General features: G+C 42.9%; 1 protein-coding gene across 3 annotated transcripts in view; it reads right to left on the bottom strand.

Annotated features, from left to right (window-relative positions):
• Positions 1 to 16,650, bottom strand: part of LOC120443675 (Na(+)/H(+) exchange regulatory cofactor NHE-RF3-like) — a 182,452-nt gene that overhangs the window by 152,111 nt on the left and 13,691 nt on the right. The gene's annotated exons all lie outside the window — the stretch shown is intronic.

Raw genomic sequence — 16,650 nt, 5'->3', positions numbered from 1 at the left:
GGCAGAGACAGGAAAATACTCTCTGTGCTAAAATGAGACAGGAAACGAAACGCGTCTGCAGAGCATGTTTTGCAGAAGCGAAACCGAAAGCAGAAAGAGCCAAAGAGTTAGTATGCATTTATCTTTGATTTAAGCTTTTAGTAGAGGCTTTTGATCAAAACATTAATTCAGTAGAGTACACATATATAGTCTTGGTTCGGACATACACGTAACCACACGCACACTTAGTTAGAGGAATCACTGATAGGGGAAAGTTCAAGTTGCTTAAGTTAAGGTCAACTAAGGTTCAGAAAAGCAGATGCACGTACAGACAGACAAATAGTGAGAGGTCATGACACGTACGCCGTACACAGCATGCACGCGCCCTTGCACGTGTACGCACTCACACACACACCATAACAGATCTATTTTGGTAGGGCAGAAATGCAGAAGTGTGCCGAAGTACTTAGAGGAAGTGCACCCGACAAGCGACAGCGAAGAGGGGAAGCACCGACCCGAAGACAATGTTTTTTAGAGCAATGTTAAAGGTCATGGAACATTTTGTGGTTTGGATTGACGTAAGCTGTACTATTGTCTATTTTTGTAAAAGAGGGGGGCTTTGTTATTGTACCCATATAAAACCTTGTCTCATGATTGTAAGTTCAGTTCGACGCTGAAATCTGCATAGCGGTCGGACTCACACATGTGTTCATTAAAATGCCGTCTAAATTGCACACGCCTGGATCTGTGGTTTTTATGGATTCTTCTCTCAATATTGAACCCTAACATTTGGGGGCTCGTTCCGGTGAGAGAGAGGGAATGTTGGGGTTTTGGTGAGATCCGGGGTCCGTGGTAATTGGACGGGCAGACGGTAATCAGTGGTGAAAGTGAGCAGGCATTCCCCGGGGCATTTAAAGGTAAGACACTGCCTGTTGAAATATATTTCCAAAAGGTGTCACATTGGGCATGTCAAATTAAAGTCTACTCACTGGAATTACTGGTAAATGTCTGTTTTTTAATTTTGGCGAAATTTTGATGAAGTTTACCGGTTGAAGTAATGATAATGAAGTATAAGTGACAGTACTGAGTAATGAGAATAAAGGAATGAAAAGAGAATTAAAGCAGTGGGAGCTCATGAAGTGAACTTTAGAATGATAGGAATTTGGTCATTGTGTGGGTTCAAGTCCCATTGGTTATGCAACCCTTAAGAACTTTCTCGGAGGTGACGCTCCCTGCTGGATAGAGAAATCTATCCTTCACCTAGCGATGACTAGGGATAGTTTCGGGCAACATCCGAAGAGGACTGGGGAATCTCTAAAACTGTTGAGGGTTGTCCTCAATCTTAATCCTGTGTTGGGTGTAGATTGTTGTTTCAAATTATTCTAAATTTTTCTAGAACGACAGCGGCGTCTGTTAAGAAGCGCATAGCCCGGACGTTGCGATCCCTCCTCGATGCGGACGCGCATTGTTGACCTACCGGCGAGTAGGGTTAGCTCGGTTTGGCTTGACCGTGGGGTACAGGGCATCCTGAGATAAGCTAGGGGTTCAAGTCCCCTATTCTTGCGCTTTTTTGGCTACGATAAATTTGGTTAGGGCATTAGCAATCGGGCCACCGTCAGGGACGGAATACTGGCTAAAATTGGTCGCAAAAAAGTCAGGGACTTTTATCGGTCGGACCGTTATGGATAAATTTGTCGAAATTTATAGGATTTAAGAGGCCTAAAAGAAATCTGTGCAGTTGTAATTAATAAGACGTCTGTAATATAAAATATGAGATCTATGAGTAGGATCAGTCTCTGTGTCAGTAATGCACAGCCGGATGTGCACTGATGGTGTGTGTAAATGCAAATGAGCAGCAGTGACGCGCAGAGAGGGTGGTTTCAGTTCTCGAGAGGACTGAGCGCTTTGCTAAATCCCTGTATATAAGAGGTTGGTTTTGCTTATTATGAGAGTGTAAATACAGTGTGAATATATTAGTGTGGATGTATAGTAAATGACTGAATTTTGATAGATGTATAGTTCGTGAGCCATAAATGTTGGTGTGGTTTATTTTTCAGTTATGTGTGTGGGGAGAAGCTGCGAGGGCGATGAGAGGTTTCAGTTTTCTTTTTCTTTTTCTTTTGACTTGCTCTTTCTGATCATGGAAGGCATGTCCAAAATACTCGTATGAAAGCGTATTTTGTGTGATTTTAACCGTGTGAATGCTGTCAGTATTTGATTTGAGTGACGCTGCATGATTTGTCTGAGTGAGTAGAAAATGGAAGTTTGAGAGAGAGAAGGTGTGTGTGTGAGACGAGTCATGGCGTCTGAAAGAGGTTAGAATATTTAAAAGTGTGTGTGAGAGGAAGGTGTGTGTGACTGATGATGTCAGGGGAGCACCCAGAGAAATAGACAGAGTTAAATTCTAAGAAGATGAAGCGGATGCATGTTTTAAAAAGTAATAAAGTAATAAAATTATATTAATTACAGGTTTTAGAAAAGAGACAGACTGAGAGAAATAAATACATGAACTAACAATTACATTAATGAATTGAAAACGCACGTACACAAACTGTTACATGTGAAATTATTGTTGGAAAGTTTAATAAAGAAAGCAGTTTACACTCCTTTAATTTCCAGAACCAGTGTGTCCCCTAGATCTGATAACACCCTTGCCCAGTTGGCTCCTGTAGTAGGCGGGCATGGAAGGCTGGACAGCCCATGACGGGTAAGATCCCACCTCGAAACCCTGGGACAACCTAAGGCAAGGCGCAGTCACGATTGCTCGAACCTAAGTCCCGGAGTGACCTTGGAGTCACTGGAGGAGACGGATTTAACAGGTAAGGCCACTGGGCACAGACGAAGGGGAAATGTCATTCACAATGACCAGTGATGAGCCAAAAGAGAAAACACACCCTGTCAAAAGGAGTTTGAAACACTGCAAAAGAAACATTTACAAGATCACAAAGATCATAAAGAAACATTTATAAAAATCACACATACAAACAGAAAATGCACTAACCTTACAGAGATAAGCTCATGAAGAGTAATGCATAGATAGTGATTAAAACTTGGCAAAGAACACAAACATATGTAATTAAATCAGCCTGCTAATTACATGAGTGTTAAAATGGTGTGAATGTTGAAGAAAATACACTTAAAACACACTTGGATAAAATAGAGTGGTTGTGGAATAACTCAAAAGAAGCTGTATGACAAGGGAGTGAGTTATGGAAAAAACAAAAACAAAAGAAAAGTGTCTATAAGAGTGACTCAGGAGTGCTCTTGCACTGATTTATCAAAGTAAGTGATTAGTATAGAAAGAAAATGAAAATAATTCAATAATGTGACAAGGTTTAAACATGTATTCCTCTTGTTAAGTTGGCTGTTGAGCTGTGGGTTTATGCAAATTAGCTGGAGTGAGTGAGTGACAAAGACACTTCCTGTGTGCGTGTGTGTCGGAGGCTTTCGGTTCAGTTCAAGAGAGAGCAGTGGCTGTTGAAGAGTATTGGGAGAAATATATAATGGTAAAGTATCAGGATATTTGATTACGGTGGTCAGGTCTGTTCAGAGGGGCAGATTTGGACAGGAAATTTATAATTTAAGGATGATACGTTGTTGAAATTGGGTTTTATTTTGTGCGGAATGAAAACACATGGTAAAGTGAGGAAGGGTGACATTGTGCAAACGGTCTTTGATCTTTTGACGAGGTTTTCGGTGTGTTGAACGGGTGAAATTTAAGATTGTTTCTGATTTTTTGGGGCTGTTGTTTTTATTTCGAGAGAGGGAGGTTTGATTAGACCTGGACATGTCTATAAGGGCCCATAGTTTTAGTAAGTGCACTCAGGAAAAAACCTGTCAGGTGATTTTGTTTGGTACTTTGATGAGCTAATAATCAGCTCTCTTTTTTCATTTTTGTTCTAAGCAGGCCTGGAAGACAGTGAACCGACGGCGCTGACAAAATTACCAAGTACGAAAATCAGGTGGGCTTTACAGAATTATAATTGATTACAATCAGAGACTGATGGGCGGCAAGTCTCTGTCTAAAAATGGGTTGTATCGATTCAATCCAGTCAAAAGTATAGAGAATTATTTTCCTAAAAAGGAAAACGAAATGAAACAAATGCAAATGATTGAGCTCATTTTGCTGATGTGGAGCATCTGATGACGTGCGCAGGAGGCTGCAGATCAGCAAAAATATCATGTGTGAATGCGTGTGAGTGAATGTGAGTGACTGGACTAAGGTGGGAATGAATAAATGTGGACAGATTTATCATGTGAGGAAAAGAAAGGGGATGCTTTGTTTTGCTTTTGCCATAAGCAGGACAAGTGGGAGACTTAAATCTGGGGATGCTGATTTTGGGTTGCTGATGTATGCTTGGAGAAAATTTCTTTTTACTGGGGTTAGATTATGGGATTACATTATATTGTTGGGAGAATGCTGAATGCTAAAAGGGAAACATTGTTTGAGGTAATTCAAGTTACCATTAACTGGGGTAACTCATGATTAATAACTGTTCTGTTTAAGTTTATTTTTTGTTATGACATAGACGGGATCGATAAGGGGGAGTTGAGTATGAAATGGAATGTACAGGTTTTGTTTTCAGGAAATTCCAAGGATCCAGAGTTCAATGGAGCAACGAGTTGGAGAAGATTTGACATGATGATAAAATTGATTTTGTTCCTTAAACACAGGTTTTCAGGGCTGAAGCAAAACACCGGAGAGGAGAATTGCTGAGCGGTTCTGGGAAATGAAATGACTAACCTTTTTTCCTTTTAATTTGTTAAGCTTGGGTGGAGCATGTTGAGTTTTTTGCCACATGAGATGTGTCAAAAAGAGAGGGGTTTAAGATTTAATGTGTTTAATTTGAAAGGGGTTTTACTAGGATTTTATAATGATTGGGGTTGTTTGATAATTTAGAGATGGTAAAACTGAGGCAGAGATTGTTAATTCTAAAGAAAGGAGTAAAATGAACCGAATTCTGTTTAGAAGATAAATTGCTGGTGTTAATAAGAAGTTGTACACCAAACTTAAAGGGGAAATTGTGGGAATAAAGGATATGCTTTGGGGGAAAATAGTGAACATTTTATGAGTAGAAAATGTGGGATTTCTTTTTGATTTTTAGGATAAGATGAATAATATTGGAGATTATATATGTAGAAATGATTTTTCATACACATTGCATTTTTGTGCCTTTGACGGAGTTGTGGCTCAGAGAGTCGTCTCTTGAGGGTCACAAACTTTTGGTTAACGTTATGATTAGCCAATCTACTGTGAGAATGACCTGAGTTATTGAAGGATTGCACACGCTTACAGACATATAGAGCTCATTAAGACCTGACAGTATTGATTCCAGGCAAAAGGCCTGAAATCCATTTAGCATTTAACTGAATAGGAGTTTCGTTTGTAACTAAATTGGGTGACATGTAAAATATGGAGATAACACATGCAGTTCTAAATTAGTCCTCATATATAAAATGCAGTTACAGGATAACAAATACTTGTTGAAGGGATCAAGTTTTTGCTTTAAACCAGGTCCAAGGGGGGAAAAGCTTATGTATTTTGGTTAAAACTGATAAAATATAATGACTGATAAAATATAATTAGAATGTACCATTACATTAAAAGCAGCAAAATGAAATAAAATGATAGATTCAAACAGGTTATTACCCAGGAAATGGGAGTTCAAAATACTGTTAGAGTTCAGCTTTTAGCTATGATGAAGTTTATCTAGGAGCAATTAACTATGTGCTTACACTGAGTGATTAAAGTGATTGTTTTTTCTTTGATCCTTTTAGTAGAATAAGCCCTTATAATGATTTTATGATGATTTTGCTGGTGAGAGGTGACTTTAGGTGAGAGGCACTTGCAGCAGTGACAGTTTGTGCACAGGATGTTGATGATCAGATAAGGAGCAAAGAGGAAAGCACATGCAGAGGCGTGCTTCCTTCGATTCCCTTAAAGGCAGTGCTTGAAGAGTTTTACAAATGCTGAGTACGGTTGATTAAGATTTGAAAATAAAAGTCAAAAACCAAATACGAAATTAGGTTCATGTTTTGAGAACAATCGAGGAACAGAGTAACTTAGAGCATAGTAGGGAGAAAGTGTTTTCTATCCTTTGCAGGAGGCCCAGAAGAGAGGGACCCAGAAGAGGAGCAGAGACCACTTAAGCATGAAGTGTTCTCAAGTGGGAGCGGGCATTTTATAACTAAGACCACCTAGATGACATGAGGTTGTCTGATTTGTTAAGTCACAGGATGCCAAGAGAGGGTCAGAGCTAAGAACAGTGATCCTAATGTCCATGATGTCTGGGATGGACAGGGAGCAGCTGAATGGGCCAAGGAGTGACCCAACACACAGTATGGTGACCTCTTGTGGTCAAGAGGTCAAGAGAGGAGTGTCAGGAATAGAAATATTGTCCTGCTATTAGTTGCTGCTATTTTTATAATCATCATTAACATTTCAGTATTAATAGTGAGGTTGCATTTAGATGCATTCAGATGTTCAAATATATGGTTATAGCCTTTATTACAGGTTCAAAGAAGAACCATTTTAAATGGTTCTGTTGAATCTATAATTTAAATGTTATTAATGCTTTTATGATCTCTGTGTAGAGGGCAGAGACAGGAAAATACTCTCTGTGCTAAAATGAGACAGGAAAGCGAAAGCTGCGTCTGCAGAGCATGTTTTGCAGAAGCGAAACGAGAAAGCAGAAAGAGCCAAAGAGTTAGTATGCATTTATCTTTGATTTAAGCTTTTAGTAGAGGCTTTTGATCAAAACATTAATTCAGTAGAGTACACATATATAGTCTTGGTTCGGACATACACGTAACCACACGCACACTTAGTTAGAGGAATCACTGATAGGGGAAAGTTCAAGTTGCTTAAGTTAAGGTCAACTAAGGTTCAGAAAAGCAGATGCACGTACAGACAGACAAATAGTGAGAGGTCATGACACGCACGCCGTACACAGCATGCAGCGCGCTTGCACGCGTGTACGCACTCACACACACACCATAACAGATCTATTTTGGTAGGGCAGAAATGCAGAAGTGTGTCAAGTACTTAGAGGAAGTGCACCCGACAAGCGACAGCGAAGAGGGGAAGCACCGACCGAAGACAATGTTTTTTAGAGCAATGTTAAAGGTCATGGAACATTTTGTGGTTTGGATTGACGTAAGCTGTACTATTGTCTATTTTTGTAAAAGAGGGGGGCTTTGTTATTGTACCCATATAAAACCTTGTCTCATGATTGTAAGTTCAGTTCGACGCTGAAATCTGCATAGCGGTCGGACTCACACATGTGTTCATTAAAATGCCGTCTAAATTGCACACGCCTGGATCTGTGGTTTTTATGGATTCTTCTCTCAATATTGAACCCTAACAATATCCATTAAAAAGATATGACGAGAGAAAAAAGTGGTTCATTTCCAGAGTTTGAAATCTGAAGAAATCTGAGCGAACGATGAATTTCCTACCCTCAAACAAGTCTAACTCATTTCAGAACGGTAATAGGTGAGAAAGAAATTCTTGAATTGTGAGCGTCAGGAGTGTCTGAAGATATACTGGGACAAGCCTCATGTTTTAACTTCGCTTCGTTAAGGAGATATGACGATTCGAATATGCCTCTCATTACAGAAATCAAGCGGTGATTTTGAACAAACTCTCCATTGACTTTCTATGGAGAGTTTTCAGACTTTGTGTTGGTCTGAGGAGATTTGCCAAAATTCTATAAATCCCACAACCATGATAGTGGCATTTTCGGAAAGCCAGCAAAAATACCTACGTTTTGATGTATAATTTGTGGAAGTTGAGTGAAAATTGAGCGAGTAGCAAGAAGTTGTTCGGACATGAAGAGAAGACTGCAAAACCTTCAGTGGCACACTGGAAGCCAAGTGCATAGCAACCATAACAACGCATGTATTTTGTGAAAAATCACAATTTTGCAACTCAAAACTTTAAGAGGCATAAAAGTAAAACGGTAAAAGATTTGAAAAAGCTGATTTATTCCTAAATAGCCCAATAATTTGAGAACATTTTAAAGTTTGAATGGTTGTTCTACGTGAAAGTAGGAAAAAGTAGTTAAGTTTCAAAAACAAGCAAGTTTTAGCAGAATTGCGGAAGTTTCCCATTCATTTCAATGGGACAAATTAAGCTTAATATTTTAAAAAGTATAATAGTATAAAATACCAAAAGACATAGCCATCATTAGCAGAAATAGCAGAATAGTTTAAAATTTGAACGGTGAAAATCGGCTGAAAATTGTGGAAGTAGATCCACGGCGAAAAGTGTACGGAAGTCCCAAGAGAAACTCAATAGTGTGGATGCCTCCAGCATCCACACAATAATAATAAAGAATAAAGAGAAACAGGAACTCAATAGTGTGGATGCTTAAAGCATCCACACAATAAAGAGAAACAGGAACTCAATAGTGTGGATGCTTAATCAGCATCCACACAATAATAATATTTATATTTATAAAAAGGTGCAATAATAATTAATGTGCAATAATAACAGTGTGCAATACACATAACACTTATTCTTCTTTTTTATTTCTAAGTTAATATACTGTGTTGTGTTGTTTGTGTTGCGTTGTGATGTGTCATATCGTGTCGTGTTGTGTTATATGTAGTACCGACGTAGGACAGTTTTTCCAATTTCATTGTACTACTGTACTATGTATGACTGTGCAATGACAATAAAGAATTATCTTATCTTATCTTATCTTATCTAAAATATGGCTGATAACGAGAAATCTTACTAATGACAGAACAAAGCTGGACTAAAAGATAGAATAGAGGCATTAATCATGGCAACAAAGGAACAAGTTGTATGCACAAGTTCGATAGGTGCTGGGTCTACCACACCAGGCAAAACCCAAGGGTTTTGAGGCAATCCGCCACATAGTAAGGGTGCAAGATGCTAGCAGGCAGGGCATACATGGAATACCATAACCAAAGGCTGGCACAGTATACAGGAACATTTGTTCCAATATGGACTGGAAGCCCCTAGCTCAAAATGGGATACACCCCCCCCAAGGGTGGTTGAGATCCTGTGGGACCAGATTCAAATGGACAAACTATTAGTAGTGGTGGACAAGCAAAGGAATAAAGCTGTAGTGTTACATGTAGCTACACCAAGTCATAGCAACATCAGGAAGGAACATAATAAGATCAAGAAATACCAAGGGCTAAGAGAAAAGCTAGCAGATGAAGGCAACAGTGATCCATGTGGTAATTGGAGCACATCGGGCAGTGACCCCAAAAGACATCTGAAAGTCCTAGCAACAGCACAGACCAGCAGGACCAGTCTAGTATCTACAGTTTCTACTATCACACAAATTGTGTGTGATAGTAGATACCAATAACAATCTAATTCAGTTCAGTTCAATTTTATTTATATAGCACAGAATTGTGTAAGATGTGAATGATCATCTATGAATCAGCAATTTTTCCAACACAAGGGTGATGCAGAATTTTATGAAGTATCGAGACTAATAGTGGCGCCCTAAATACTCATTTTAATTGATATTCCTTCCATAGATTAGTAATAATATCTGTCATCCCAAGCACTATTGTCAATAGTCAATTTAATCCAAGTTTATAATATTGAAGGTGTTTTCCACAATGTCATTTGGTAGCTTCCTACAGATGTGTGAGATATGATTCTTAGTTGGCAGATGTTTTTCAATTACTGTAATAATATATTATCATGATGCAGACCAATGTTCCCTCTAATTTTTCATGTGTCTGAGCGAACACACAAACTCCCTGAGCGATCCCTTGGACCACTGTGAGCGACATCAGACGTGTGCACTGTGGTCACACCAGCATCTAATCCATCCAAGTCACATGGTTTATTAAAATAATCAAATTACAGCATTTACATTTATGTTAGACTACTTTTAAACTGCTTTAGCCCACTTACAATGAACATGTCACACAAATTATTTGTGCCACTCCAAAAAATAATTTCTGTCCACTATAAGATAAAGGAGAGCAACAGCCTGATACCTGCAGGCGTGACAACAGGAGATGTATCACTCCTGTAACACCTGTAACATTCAGCAGCTGCCTCATTGCTCTGACACACACAACATAACTATTGACTACACTACACACTAACTACACAAGATTTGCGCTAAACGTCGCAAATCTCTCACATCTCAAAACACCGCCGTCACTCCTAAAACTTCCCCCCATTTCTTAACAACTAGATGCCACGTTTCCATATCATTTTTTGATTGGTCGACACGGTACTTTTTTGGACGAATAGGAAAGAGAGAGGGGGGTGGGGGTTTGTTTTTGCTCACATGCGGAGAGTGCTTTCGAGCCTTTTTTCTTATAAAACGCAGTTTTTACCGTTTCTTCCCCCAGTAAATATAAGCAACGATAGTATTCAGGAAGGAAACCAAACATTGCATATTTTTTTTTTATCACAACTCTGGTTTTACCGTGGCCTATCAACACAATTTAAAAACTGGTATAAACTCCACACTTTTTCCGTCAATTGTTCGTCTGTCCTGCTCACATCTCCAATGGTTGTACACGTTGTCAATAACGTGGCTTCACTCCACATCAGCCACGCCGCTTTGCTAGCTAAAACTCCGGTGTCGGCACATAAGGACGCTGTCGTAGCCTGTCAACCACGTTGAATGTGAATCGCATTATTGGCTGGACTATGGGATAAGGTGGCATCGTTCTAATCCTTTACGGGAGCAGCCAGTCACTTACTGACTAACACTGCAAAACAAAATTGCTAAAGTATTAACTTTAATTTCAATTCAGGTTAGATTTTTTTGTGCGCAACGCAGATTTTCTGTGCGCAGAGACCGTGCCAGCAGTGCGCAATTGCGCACGTGCGCAGCTTAGAGGGAACATTGATGCAGACCACTGCAGTGCAGTATCGTTCATTCCTTACAACAGCGTTCCCCAAACCCAGGCAGGTCCGTGAGTTGTTTGGTACCGGGGCGCAAGAGTTGAGGCTCGGGTGTGAAATTTATGGTTTTCAGGGTTTTTACCAGTTGTCATTGTTATTTTGTTATCATTTTTATCTTTAACTCGATTTCCTTGGTCTTTTCCCGTGTGTTATAAATAAATCTAATTTTTTTTCGTAGCGGTACTGGTTTTATTTTGTTGTATTTATCCTTGACACCTTAAAGGCCGGTCCATGAAAATATTATTGGACATGTACCGGTCCATGGCGCAAAAAAGGCTCGGGGCCGCTGCCTTACAACACGCTCTAATTTCTGTAGTGAAATAGTGTGGTCCATGATATCACAAGAGTAATACTGCACTGAGGTCTGGCAGGACGAAGACAGAGATGAGTCCACTGTAAGAGGACATAAAAAGATCATTTGTAGCATTCACTGTCAGTCAAAAAAGAATGTATATAAACAGAAAAAAATATATAGGATGTATATACAAATATATCCATAATGACAAATACAATTGTTTTCATGTTGATGTAAATACCAATTGTAACTGCAGTTGTAAACATGAGATGGCCAGATGGATGGAGAGTATCACTGAATATCATTTAAATTCAGATCCTTCTGCATTTACTTTTAAAGTAAGGAATTTGTCAGTAGTGATACATTTAGTCTCCAGTACTTGAAATGCTCATCTGTTCCCAAGCTCTTTTATGTGATAGGGTAAATTTCGAAGTAAATTCTCATGGGATACATGGGAGAAAGAAATTATTTGCTTTCTCTGGGATGATAATACAACTACCAGCATTTCTCCCTAATCCCCCCAAATGGCTTAATTTTTCTGGATATGTGTCCTTTGTCTACAGGTAGTCTATTCAGTTCTTGTCCACTTTTAGAGACTAATTAGTCCCTATTAGAATTATCCTTTTATGTTTCTCAGCCAAAAGAGGAGTGAGTTTTTGAAAGAACTGTGGGTAGCCTTTGTTAAGTTCATATAGGTTAAATATAGACACTCTTACATTCTCTACTGCGTCCACTATCATACCAAAGTGGCCTTTATTGTTTTGACCAGACCTTCACTTTGCCAGTATACTGATTTAATAAAAGGAAAAATATCAATAAATAATCTAATCCAGATAGACAAAATCATGGGGGTTCTAGGATGGTATAAGTCAGTGGTTCCCAAACTTTTTTTGCTGGGCCCCCCTTTGTTTTACAAGAAAAATGTTCGCGCACACGCATGCACGAACACATCCTCCAACCACACACCCATATTTTGCTCCATTGCGGTTTTTTTCACACCTCAAACATTTAATAAACAATTAAGCAAATACAAGTAAACTGCAATAAATTACAGGCAGTAAGGAAATAAACTACTAATTCTTTTACGCTACGTCCACACCTACACGGGTATTTTTGAAAACGCAGCTGTTTCGTCCACACATAAATGGCGTTTGGAATCACCGAAAACGGAGATTTTTTTAAAACTCTTTTGCGTTTACGTGTGGACGAGGAATACAGAGTTCGTCACGTAACGTCAAAGGGATGTGCCTTTTTTCACGTCACGTCACGAATAGCAGATAGAGACAAAATAGTCTTCAGGTTTTACACGCTTACATACATACACACAGTTACTGTCCCTCCATTCAGAAAGGCAGAGGCGTCATGGTGTAATTATTTTACATGTAGTTGTTTTTTTCCTGTGTAATAATATTCAACATTGCTATCAATACATTTTTCAATCCCTCTGCAAAATGGGTTCAAAAACATAAACAACTGTTGGATACTGTTTGTCCGTGATTTGAACAGGGGGAACAATCGTGGCAGGATCAGCCTGATGTTATTTGTATCCCACTGTAACTTTACTGTATAAAGAGCTAACATCTCCAAAATGTCAGGAGTAGTTAGTCATTACAACAAGTGTTTGTGAAATAAAAATCAAGAATGTGGGATACTGTTTGTCCGTGATTTGAACAGCCCAGCGCGTGCTCCTGACGCAGAGAAAACCAATTATGCAGGGGAGACCTACCTTGGCACTTGTGCAGGTGAAACCAAAGGGCAGATATGCTTCACCATATTTTCTAGTCTTTGGCTTAGAATGAAGTTGGTTTGGAGACATATTCAGCTATGCTTCATCTCCTGCTTTGCGTTTGTGGAGGCGCCCCGTGCTAGCAGTGTCCAAGCATTGTTTTTGTTTTTGTTTTGTTTTTTCCTTTTCATGCCGCGCCCCCCCTGCAATGGCTCTGCGCCCCCCCCAGGGGGCGGGCCCCACACTTTGGGAAGGTCTGGTATAAGTAATTATAATATTAAGAAAAGAATTTTGGTAAATATATTAATTAAACAGAAGACCCGTATGAAAAGAACATCGAGGGAACAGTTTACCCTGCCCGGGATAGGGTTACCGGGGCCCCGCCCTGGAGCCAGGCCCGGGGAGGGTGCCCAGCGGCGTCTGGTGGCGGGCCTTAGTCCACGGGCCCGGCCGGGCACAGCTCGAAGAGGAGACATGGGCCCATCCTCCCGCAGGCCCACCACCCGCAGGGAGGCGCCATAGGGGTCGGGTGCAATGTGTGTCGGGCGGCGGCCAGGAGCGGAGGCCCTGGCGGACCGATCCCGGCTGCCAAGACTGGCAATAGGGACATGGAATGTCACCTCTCTGGTGGGGAAGGAGCCTGAGTTAGTGCGTGAGGTTGAGAAGTACCGGCTAGATATAGTCGGGCTCACCTCACGCATGGCTTGGGCTCTGGAACTAGTCTCCTGGAGAGGGGCTGGACTCTGTCTCAGTCTGGAGTTGCCCCTGGTGAGAGGCGGCGGGCTGGGGTGGGTATTCTAATATCCCCCGGCTTGCTGCCGGCACGTTGGGGTTTTTCCGGTGGATGAGAGGGTTTGTTCCCTGCGCCTCAGGGTCAGGGAACGGGTCCTGACTGTCATCTGCGCTTATGCGCCGAGTGGCAGTTCAGAGTACCCAGCCTTCTTAGAGTCCCTGGGGGTGCTGGAAGGTGCCCCACCTGGGACTCTGTTGTCCTACTGGGAGACTTCAATGCTCACGTGGGTAACGACAGCGAGACCTGGAGGGGCGTGATTGGGAGGAACGGCCGGCCCCTGATCTGAACCCAGTGGTGTTTTGTTATTGGACTTCTGTGCAAATCACAGTTTGGCCATAACGAACACCTTGTTCAAACATAAGAGTGTCCATAAGTGCACGTGGCACCAGGATGCTCTAGGGCCGCAGGTCGATGATCGATTTTGTAATCGTATCACCAGACCTGCGACCATATGTTCTGGACACTCGGGTAAAGAGAGGGGCTGAGCTGTCAACTGATCACCACCTGGTGGTGAGTTGGATCAGGTGGCGGGGAGGACGCTGGACAGACCCGGTGCACCTAAACGCGTAGTGAGGGTGTGCTGGGAACGTCTAGCAGAGGCCCCAGTCCGCGAGATCTTCAACGCACACCTCCGGCAGAGCTTCAACAACATTCCGAGGGAGACTGGGGACATTGAGTCCGAATGGACCATGTTCAGCGTCTCCATTGCCAAGCTGCTGCATTGAGCTGCGGCCGCAAGGTGGTTGGTGCCTGCCGTGGTGGTAATCCCCGAACCAAATGGTGGACACCAGAGGTGAAGGGAGCCACCAGGCTGAAGAAGGAGTCCTATCGGGCTTGGTTAGCCTGTGGGACTCCAGAGGCAGCTGACAGGTATCGACAGGCCAAGCGGAATGCGGCTCAGGCAGTGGCTGAAGCAAAAACTCGGGTGTGGGAGGAGTTCGAGAGGCCATGGAAAAAGACTTTCGGACTGCCTCAAGAGATTCTGGCAAACCGTCAGGCGTCTCAGGAGGGGAAAGCGGTGCTCTACCTGCACTGTGTATAGTGCTGGCGGTGCGCTGCTGACGTCGACTGAGAAAATTGTCAGACGGTGGAAGGAATACTGAGGACCTCCTTAATCCCACTGACACGTCTTCCGAGGAGGAAGCAGAGTCTGGGGATGAGGGAATGACCCGCCAATTTCTGGGGTCGAGGTCACTGAGGCAGTTAAACAACTCCTCGGTGGCAGAGCCCTGGTGTTGATGAGGTCCGCCCGAGTTCCTGAAGGCTCTGGACGTTGTAGGGCTGTCCTGGTTGACACGCCTCTACAATGTTGCATGGAGATCAGGGCAGTACCCTGGACTGGCAGACCGGGTGGTGGTCCCCATCTTTAAGAAGGGAGACCGGAGGGTGTGTTCCAACTATAGGGGATCACACTCCTCAGCCTCCTGGGAAAGTCTATGCCAGGGTGCTGGAAAGGAGAGTTCGTCCGTTAGTCGAACCTCGGATACAGGAGGAACAATGCGGTTTTCGCCCTGGTCGCGGAACACTGGACCAGCTCTTTATCCTCTCGAGGATACTTGAGGGTGCATGGGAGTTTGCCCAACCAGTCTACATGTGTTTTGTGGACTTGGAGAAGGCATTCGACCGTGTCCCTCGGGTGTCCTGTGGGAGGTGTTGCGGGAGTATGGGGTGTCTGGCCCACTGTTACGGGCCATTCGATCCCTATACAACCGTTGCAAGAGTTTGGTTCGCATTGCCGGCAATAAGTCGGACTTGTTTCCGGTGGGTGATGGGCTCCGCCAGGGCTGCCCTTTGTCACCGATTCTGTTCATAATTTTTATGGACAGGATTTCTAGGCGCAGCCAAGTGGCGGAGGGCTTTCACTTGGTGGCCTCAGAATCTCATCTCTGCTTTTGCGGATGATGTGGTTCTGATGGCTTCATCGGTGGGGCCTCCAGCTCGCACTGGAGCAGTTCGCAGCCGAGTGTGAAGCAGCGGGAATGAGGATCAGCACCTCCAAATCTGAGGCCATGGTTCTCAGCCGGAAAAGGGTGGAGTGCCCACTCCGGGTCGGGATGAGTTCCTGCCCCAAGTGGAGGAGTTCAAGTATCTCGGGGTCTTGTTCGCGAGTGATGGGAGAAGGGAGCCGGAGATCGACAGACGGATTGGTGCTGCGGCTGCAGTGATGCGGACGCTGCACCGGTCCGTCGTGGTGAAGAGGGAGCTGAGTGTAAAAGCGAAGCTCTCAATTTACCGGTCGATCTACGTCCCGACCCTCACCTATGGCCACGAGCTGTGGGTAGTGACCGAAAGAACGAGATCGCGGGTACAAGCGGCAGAAATGAGCTTCCTCCGAAGGGTGGCTGGCCTCTCCCTTAGAGATAGGGTGAGAAGTTCGGCCATCCGGGAGGGGCTCAGAGTAGAGCCGCTGCTCCTCCACATCGAAAGGAGCCAGTTGAGGTGGTTCGGGCATCTGACAAGGATGCCCCTGGGCGCCTCCTGGGTGAGGTGTTCGGGCATGTCCCACCGAGGAGGCCCAGGCAGACCCAGGGGCGCTGGAGAGATTATATCTCTCGGCTGGCCTGGGAACGCCTTGGTGTTCCCCCGGATGAGCTGGAGGAGGTGGCTGGGGAGAGGGAGGTCTGGGCTTCTCTGCTTAGGCTGCTGCCCCCGCGACCCGACTTCGGATAAAGCGGATGAGGATGGATGGATGGATGGATATTAATATTTTCTGCAGCCGTGTGTGTGTGTGTGTGTAGTTATAAAAACTGTAATAAAGAAATGTGTTAAACATGTGCAATATGTGGTCGGGTCTGCCATGCGTCATCTACATAGAACCAAAAATTGTTTTAGACACATTCAAGGTTTAACAGAAAATGCTCTAAAATTTTGAGTAACAGGAACATTTGAGGAACATTTGAGTAACAGGAACTTGTTCAAGTAGAGTAGGTCTGGAAAAT

The sequence above is a fragment of the Oreochromis aureus genome, linkage group 14, assembly GCF_013358895.1.
Source record: "Oreochromis aureus strain Israel breed Guangdong linkage group 14, ZZ_aureus, whole genome shotgun sequence".
In the NCBI taxonomy this organism is placed as follows: Eukaryota; Metazoa; Chordata; class Actinopteri; order Cichliformes; family Cichlidae; genus Oreochromis; species Oreochromis aureus.
Note: the sequence above shows the minus strand (reverse complement) of the source record. Positions and strands in the feature narration are given on the sequence as shown.